We start from the raw sequence: 8522 nt of genomic DNA on the forward strand, positions 1-8522 counted from the left end.
AGATTATCTGGTCATTTATCACATTGCTGTTTGTGGGAGCCTGCTGTGCGCAAATTGGCTGCCGCGTTTCCTACATTACAACAGTGACTACACTTCAAAAAGTGCTTCATTGGCTGTAAAGCGCTTTTGGGACGTCTGGTGGTCGTGAAAGGAGCTGTATTAATGCAAGTCTTTTTTATTATAAATTCCCATGTCCCCATTGATAATGGGAACTCTCTGGTCACGCTGTTATTACACCCTCCCACCAGTGGCGACACTGCAGCACCTCAGTTTTGCATCTCCCGGCACCTTAGCCTGCAGAGAAACTCTTACGGTCGAACCCACTCCACTTCTTTGCTTCCCAAACTACCATAAGTTTTGCTATTTAGCGCTTTAAAAACAAAACAAAATCAAAGTATTATATAACAATATGAACAGGACGTATACTTTCATAATACAATGGGTGCACCTGGGTCCAATGATCCCCCCCAGTTAACCTTACTTGGTCTTGACTCCACGTACAATACCTCGGGAAACTGCTATATCGAAACATAGAAATGTACATTCGGCCCATCGTGCCTTTGCTGGCTCTTTGAAAGAGCTCTCCAATTAATCCCACTCCCCTGCTCTTTTCCCCATAGCCATACCAATTTTCACTTTTCAAGTATTTAGCCAATTCACTTTTGAAAGTTACTATTGAATCTGCTTCCACCACCCTTTCAGGCAGCACGTTCCAGGTCACAACTTGCTGTTGGGGAAAAAAAAAATTCTCATCTCACTTCTGGTTCTTTTGCCAATTACCTTAAATCTGTGTCCCCTGGTTACCGACCCACCCACAGTGGAAACAGATTCGCCTTATCAAATCCCTTCATATTTTGTTAATTTTACTAATTTTTGTGAAATGTAAGAGTGCATTTACACCACAAGTTTATTGTCCGTGGAAAAATGGTTTTCTCCTTCCTATCAATGCTAAACATGCTGTACAGAGTAAATCCAAAGTTAAGGCCCAACCTAACTCGAGTGTGGGTCCCACCTCCAGGGTGATGTCACTCCAATTTGATCACGCCAGGTCAGGTAGGATTGTAGAGTTGTAGGCAACGTTCCCGCTAAGCTGCGCAGCCGCTTGAAGGTCCCGCACAGCCCCGGGAACGGCTTTCCAAATGGGCCGATTTCAGGGATGCTCAAAATTTTGAATGGGCCGCACAGCCAGTTAAAGGGCACGCGCACCCCAAAAAAAATACTAGGGAGAACAGCGGTTGTAGGGTGCCTGATTTGCTTCTTGCCACTATTGTAGTGATAACACAGCTTAAAACGCACTTTTTCATTCTTTTTTTAAATAAAAGTACTTGTAACAATTATAATAAAAACAGAAGAGGCGAGGGGATGCACAGAAAAGAGGGGATGCATAGGGGTGGAGAGGAGAGGAAGTAAAAAAAGGAAAGAGTGAAGAGAAAAAGGGGAATGAAAGAGGGGAATCACTTAATTTATCTGCATTTTTCAAAGCAGAGAGAATTTACACAAAACTGAGAATAAATGCAAGAGATCAATTCTTTGTTGGTCTATTGTGAAACTATAGGCAGTTCTGTCTTTTACCAACAAAAAGAAATCCATCTTTCGAACAAATAGTGGCTCAACATTAATAATTCAGTCCAGGCCTGTATCGGTTCCACAAACCCAGGCGTGTAGTTGTATCTGTGACCAATCACAGAAACTGCCCACTCAGTCCTCTAGCAATTGTGTCATTTGAGAACATTCATATCTGGCTTCCTCATCAAAGATCTGAAATTCTGCATTGTCATAGTCACTGTGCTTTCCCAACTGAATTATTGCAGAAATCACCACTAGAAAAGTTTGAAGAATTTTACATGCAACACTTCCCTTTTTAAAAAAAAATTAACTTTCCAACTATATAATGCAACATTTAAACAAAAAACCTGAAAAACTTGAAGTTCTTTTAAAGTACTATCTGAATTTATCAGCTAAATCCTTCATTAAAAACACAAAACATCCTTTTAAAAGGAATTTAAAAACTATTAGCTGCACTTTGCATGGGCTTCCTCATTGTGTCAGTACTGCTGTCCAAATAGTCATAATCTACACTTCGAACTTGAGCCTGTTGTGTAACCATACACCCAAGCAATTCCAATTACCAAATTAAGCAAGGTGGCATCCTGCTCCTCGGTGTCTCTCTCTCTCTCCTCTTCACTGTGGACATTTCGTGCACACGGTACACTTGGAGAAACCCATCTCTAACTGCGGCCTCAACAAGCTCGGCGTTCAGAGCAAGAAACCCAGAGGCTGACGCCAATTTTTTTTAAAATTTGGGATAAGAGTTCCTTCCCAGTGCCCTAATCTACCAGGTGAGACGTTCTCAGCCCTCCGTCAATTCCACGCAGATCCAGTTCTGTGAAGCGAGACACACCAGGATCCTGATGGATATTTTGCCACGGTGAGAACTTTGAGTGGATAGGAAGGACCTATTTCCCTTAGCAGAAGGGTTAATAACCAGGAGACATGGGTTAATAACCAGGAGACATAGATTTAAAGTAATTGGTGGAAGGATCAGAGGGGAGTCAAACTATTTTTCACCCAGAGGGTGGTGGGGGTCTGGAACTCACTGCCTGAAAGGGTGGTAGAGGCAGAAACCATCATCGCATTTAAAAAGTACTTGGATATACACTTGAAGTGCCAGAACCTACAGGGCTACGGACCAAGAGCTGGAAAGTGGGATTGGGCTGGATAGCTCTTTTCCAGCCGGCACAGACACGATGGGCCTCCTTCTGTGCCGTAAATTTCTATGATGCTATGAACTTTCTTTCGAGGCTGTAAAACTGGTTTCCTGGGAACATCGTTCATCTTGACATTAAATCACAGCCAAACTGCCTGTGGCTATGGTAACGCAGTGGTTATGTTACTGGACCAGCAATCTAGAGGCTGGACTAATGATCCAGAGACACAGCAGCTGGGGGAATTTAAATTCAGTTAATTAAATAAATCTGGAATATAAAAGCTAGCATCAGTAATGGTGACCATGAAACTATCGGATCGTCGTAAAATCCCATCTGGTTCACTAATGTCCTTTAGGGAAGGGAATCTGTTGTCCTCACCCGGTCTGGCTGAGATGTGACTCCAGACACAGCAATGTGGTTGACTCTTAACTGCCCCTCTATAATGGCCGAGCAAGACCAACCCGCTATGGTAAAGTCACTGTACCCTCACTACATGGATTGCAGCGGTTTAAGGCGCCTTCTCAAGGGCAATTAGGGATGGGCAATAAATGCTGGCCTTGCCAGCGACACCCACATTCTGTGAATGAATAATTTTTTTTTTTTTTAAATAAAAAAAGTGGAGGAAATTAGTTCTAAAAGAAAAATACACAGAGCTTATCCTTCACTTTGCTTGTAAATACTTCAAACTCAAATCACTCCCCTTGGGGGGCACATTATGCAGGACTTTCAAATAATACCGACTTTCAGCAGACTGGTATGAAGGGGCTCCTTTAACCCTGGTTCTGTACCAATGGCCTCTTGTACATTGAATGAATGGCCCCCAGGAAACGCACACATTTTATAACTCAAGTTAGTTGTTAAAAGCAAAAATGCCTGCCCAGATAAGACCTCCCAAAACAAGATCTTACCAAGGCACAGAAAGTGGATCATCGTACACAGGTCATTGAAGAAACATGGCTAAACAGCCAGCACGATGTGAATGTTCCCTATTTCCACACAACACATTAGCCCTGCCTCTCTCGCTCTTCCCCCCCAACACAGACACACAGTCCTCTTCGAGCAAGGTGAGAGTTAAAAAGGTGCACAACGAGGGGAAAATCGACCAGATTAATCCGTTCTCAAATCACAATCTACACTTTGAAAAGTCTACACACACACACACACAAAAGTGTTTAAAATTTCACTTTTCGCAAAAAGAACGTGTTTTTTTTCGAATTTCCTAGTAAACAATTAACGCAAAATTAAATTTGGCACCAGCTGTATTCATTCAGTTCCAGAGAGCCGTCGTAGATCTGCTCCTAAAAGGCTTGAACGTGTAGAAACGCCTGCTCCTACCTGTAGAGTGTTCCCACACCGCCCGCTATAAGCCGCTCTCTGACCGGCACAGCCCCTCTCTGCTTTGTCAGTTCCGACTGAGCTTTCGGGACTGCTCACCAAGTGTCAACCCCCAGGCTCTCCCCTCTTTCAACATGATGTCGAAAGCACGGAGGAGGAGGAGCCTCTCCACCCAGTCATTAAAGCTCCAGCCTTTCACAGATAACAAGACTGCTTAGTCATCCAGTGGCAATGAACCCAGTTAGGATTTCACTCCTGCAATGATTTGGCAAATTTGCAGCTGAGACAATGAAACAAATTTTAATTTGATTAATCGGGTTATTTAAAGGGTTTATTTGTTTAAGGGTTTATTTTTTTTGGGTTCAAACAAAAGAGGTGAGACAATGAAAGGGAAAAGGTTGTCGGGGTCGGCAGGTTCCACGTGAGACAGACTGTGCTTGGACTGTTGTCAAAGCCCCACTGAATAATAAAAAAAGCCCCACTGAAAATAGCCCAAATCACTGTGATTTTTAAAATTATGTTTGCACTTAAGACTACCCTGATTTTAAATCCCAAGTGGATTCCCCCCCTCAGGCCTGAGTTAAAATTACAGTCAGATCTCAATGATGTCCTGGCTAATGTTTATCCCTCAATCCACCACCTTAAACATTCACTCCCTCCACCACCAGCGCACCAGGGCTGCAGTGTGTACCATCTACAAGAGGCACTGCAGCAACTCGCCAAGGCTTCTTCGGCAGCACCTCCCAAACCCACAACCTCTTCCACCTAGAAGGACAAGGGCAGCAGGCGCATGGGAACACCACCACCTCCAAGTTCCCCTCCAAGTCACACACCATCCTGACTTGGAAGTATATCGCCGATCCTTCATCGTCGCTGGGTCAAAATCCTGGAACTCCCTCCCTAACAGCACTGTGGGAGTACCTTCACCACACGGGACTGCAGCGGTTCAAGGTGGCGGCTCACCACCACCTTCTCGAGGGCAATTAGGGATGGGCAATAAATGCTGGCCTTGCCAGTGACACCCACGTTCCATGAACGAATAAAAAAGGAAATCACAAAAACAGATGATCTGGTCATTATCACATTGCTGTTTGTGGGAGCTTGCTGTGCACAAATTGGCTGCCACGTTTCCCACATTACAACAGTGACTACACTTCAAAAAAGTACTTCATTGGCTGTTAAGCGCTTTGGGACGTCCGGTGGTCGCGAAAGGCGCTATAGAATTGCAAGTCTTTCTTTTTTCTTTTCATTGGGCAGCAACATGCTGAAGTAAAGAAGGACCCCGTTGGGTCCGGGCGGGTGTCCTTGCTGCCTGCTCAGGAGAGCAGGTTAAAATTGCAGATGTTGCGATCACGGCGGCTTTGCGATAGGTAAGAGCCCACTGGCCAGGTTTCTGCTGAGCGAGTAGGGTTAAAATTACCCCCAGTAGTCTCAGGCCTGTATCTGTGGAGTCCAAGGTTCAGCTGGCTGATCAGAGTTATACTGTTGGTTGCATTTCACGGGGCCGCATAGTTGAGTTCAGTGGCAGCTAGCTCTGGGCACACGTGCTCCATTCCCCAGGCAACTAATTTTTAATGTTATCAGAGGAGTGTCAACTTTGTATTTCTAACAATAACAACTTGTATTTATATAGCGCCTTTAACATAGTAAAATGTCCCAGGGCGCTTCACAGGAGCGTTACAAGACAAACATTTGACACCGAGCCACACAAGGAGAAATTAGGGCAGATGACCAAATGCTTGGTCAAAGAGGTACGTTTTAAGGAGCGTCTTAAAGGAGGAAAGAGAGGCGGAGAGGTTTAGGGAGGGAGTTCCAGAGCTTAGAGCCCAGGCAACAGAAGGCACGGCTGCCAATGCTCAAGAGGCCAGAATTTGAGGAGCGCAGATATCTCGGGGTGTTGTGGAGCTGAAGGAGATTACAGAGATAGGGAGGGGCAAGGCCACGGAGGGAATTGAAAACAAGGATGAGAATTTTGAAATCGAGGCGTTGCTTAACCGAGAGCCAGTGTAGGTCAGTGAGCACAGGGGTGATGGGTGAATGGGACTTGGTGCAAGTTAGGACACGGGCAGCCGAGTTTTGGATGACCTCAAGTTTACGTAGGGTGGAATGTGGAGTGCGTTGGAATAGTCAAGTCTAGAGGTAACAAAGACATGGATGAGGGTTTCAGCAGCGGATGAGCTGAGGCAAGGGCGGAGACGGGCGATGTTACGGAGGTGGAAGTAGGCGGTCTTTGTTATACTGCGGGTATGTGGTCGGAAGCTCATTTCAGGGTCAAATATGACATCAAGGTTGCGAACAGTGGGGTTCAGCCTCAGACAGATGTTAGTGGGAGGGATGGAGTCAGTGGTGAGGGAACGGAGTTTGTGGCGGGGACCAAAGACAATGGCTTTGGTCTTCCCAATATTTAATTAAAGAAAATTTCTGCTCAAGCAGTCTGACAATTTAGATACCGTGGAGGGGTCTAGAGAAGAAGTAATGAGGTAGAGCTGGGTGTCACCAGCATACATGTGGAAAACTGATGCCGTGTTTTCGGATGAGGTCGCCAAGGGGCAACATGTAGATGAGAAATAGGAGGGGGCCAAGGATAGATCCTTGGGGGACCCCAGAGGTGACGATGTGGGAGTGGGAAGAGAAACCATTGCAGGTGATTTTCTGGCTACGATAACATAGATAAGAATGGAACCAGACGAGTGCAGTCCCACCCAGCTGGACGATGGTGGAGAGGCGTTAGAGGAGGATGGAGTGGTCAACCATGTCAAAGGCTGCAGACAAGTCACGAAGGACAAGGAGGGATAGTTTACCTTTGTCACAGTCACAAAGGATGTCATTTGTGACTTTGGTGAGAGCCATTTCGGTACTGTGGCGGGGCGGAAACCTGATTGGAGGGATTCAAACATGGTGTTGCAGGAAAGATGGGCACGGATTTGAGAGGCGACAACACATTCAAGGACTTTGGAGAGGAAAGGGAGGTTGGAGATGGGGCGGTAGTTTGCAAGGATGGAGGGGTCAAGGGTTTATTTTGAGGAGAAACATAGAAGATAGGAGCAGGAGTAGGCCATTCGGCCCCTCGAGCCTGTTCCGCCATTTAATGAGATCATGGCTGATCATCCAAATTCAGTACCCAGTCCCTGCTTTCTCCCCATATCCCTTGATCCCTTTAGCCTTAAGAAATATATCTAACTCCTTCTTGAATATATTTAATGAATTGGCCTCAATTAACTGCCTTCTGTGGTAGAGAATTCCACAGGTTCACCACTCTCTGGGTGAAGAAATTCCTTCTCATCTCAGTCCTAAATGGCTTACCCCTTATCCTTAGACTGTGAACCCTGGTTCTGGACTCCCCCGCCATCGGGAACATCCTTGATTCCCGAGGGGTGATGATGGCAGATTTGAAGGAGAGGGGGACAGTGCCTGAGGAAAGCTGTAGGATCGAGTCCTCCTCCCCAACAGTAAAAATATTGGACTATGAAATATAAAAACCCAGAATTGCACAGCCCGCAAAAAGGGCTCGGCAATAAAGGTTTAATTCAAACATTGCAGCCGAAACTACGAACCTTCAAGAGACTGGATCACAGACCATCTAATATACGGATCTAAAGGAAGATACAAGAACATTCGCATATTAATGTACCTTAAGGGGTTACATTGTCCACCTTAGACCATGGCCCCCGAATAACTAGTTCCAGTGCAGGCCTAGACAATGGGCCGGGCCTCGAACCTTTTGAACACGAATGCTAACAGAAACCAACAACTTCGCACATGCAGTCACTTTGGGAGGGTTGCATTGTCAGAAAGATATCTCAAATCAATGGACAATACTGTAAAAGCTTCTATAGATATTTGAAGAGAAAAAGGTTGGTGAAGTCATGCGTAGGTCCCTTGCAGTCAGAATCAGGGGAATTTATAATGGGGAACAAAGAAATGGCAGACCAATTAAATACATACTTTGGTTCTGTCTTCACAAAGGAGGACACAAATAACCTCCCAGAGATGTCGGGGAACATAGGGTCTAATGAGATGGAGGAACTGAATGAAATCGGTATTTGTAGGGAAATGGTGTTAGGGAAATTGATGGGATTGAAGGCCGATAAATCCCCAGGGCCTGATAATCTACATCCTAGGGTACTTAAGGAAGTAGCCCTAGAAATAGTAGATGCATTGCTGGTCATCTTCCAAAATTCTATAGACCCTGGAACAGTTCCCATGGATTGGAGGATAGCTAATGTAACCCCACTATTTAAAAAAGGTGGTAGAGAGAAAATGGGGAATTATAGACTGGTAAGTCTGACATCGGTAGTGGGGAAAATGCTAGAGTCCATTATAAAGGATGTAATAGCAGAGCACTTGGAAAACAGTGACAGGATCAGACAAAGTCAACGTGGATTTACAAAAGGTAAATCATGCTTGACTAATCTACTGGAATTTTTTGAGGATGTAACTGGTAGAATAGATAAGGGAGAACCAGTGGATGTGGTGTAT

General features: G+C 45.1%; 1 protein-coding gene across 2 annotated transcripts in view; it reads right to left on the minus strand.

Moving 5' to 3' along the window:
• The window catches only part of LOC147106389 (thioredoxin reductase 1, cytoplasmic-like), a 37420-nt gene extending 33194 nt beyond the window's left edge, over window positions 1-4226 (minus strand). Inside the window, exon 1 of one of the 2 annotated variants that reach the window (XM_086009448.1) lies at window positions 4044-4226. The gene's annotated coding sequence lies outside the window, so the exon portion shown is untranslated. Of the gene's footprint in view, window positions 1-3616; window positions 3988-4043 lie in introns of those variants that run through there. The other variant, XM_086009449.1, reaches the window with a different exon arrangement.
• Between the last annotated feature and the right edge of the window lie 4296 nt (window positions 4227-8522).

Source organism: Somniosus microcephalus, chromosome 16 (genome assembly GCF_052327205.1).
Source record: "Somniosus microcephalus isolate GS21.2 chromosome 16, FLI_Smic_1.0, whole genome shotgun sequence".
Lineage (NCBI taxonomy): Eukaryota > Metazoa > Chordata > Chondrichthyes > Squaliformes > Somniosidae > Somniosus > Somniosus microcephalus.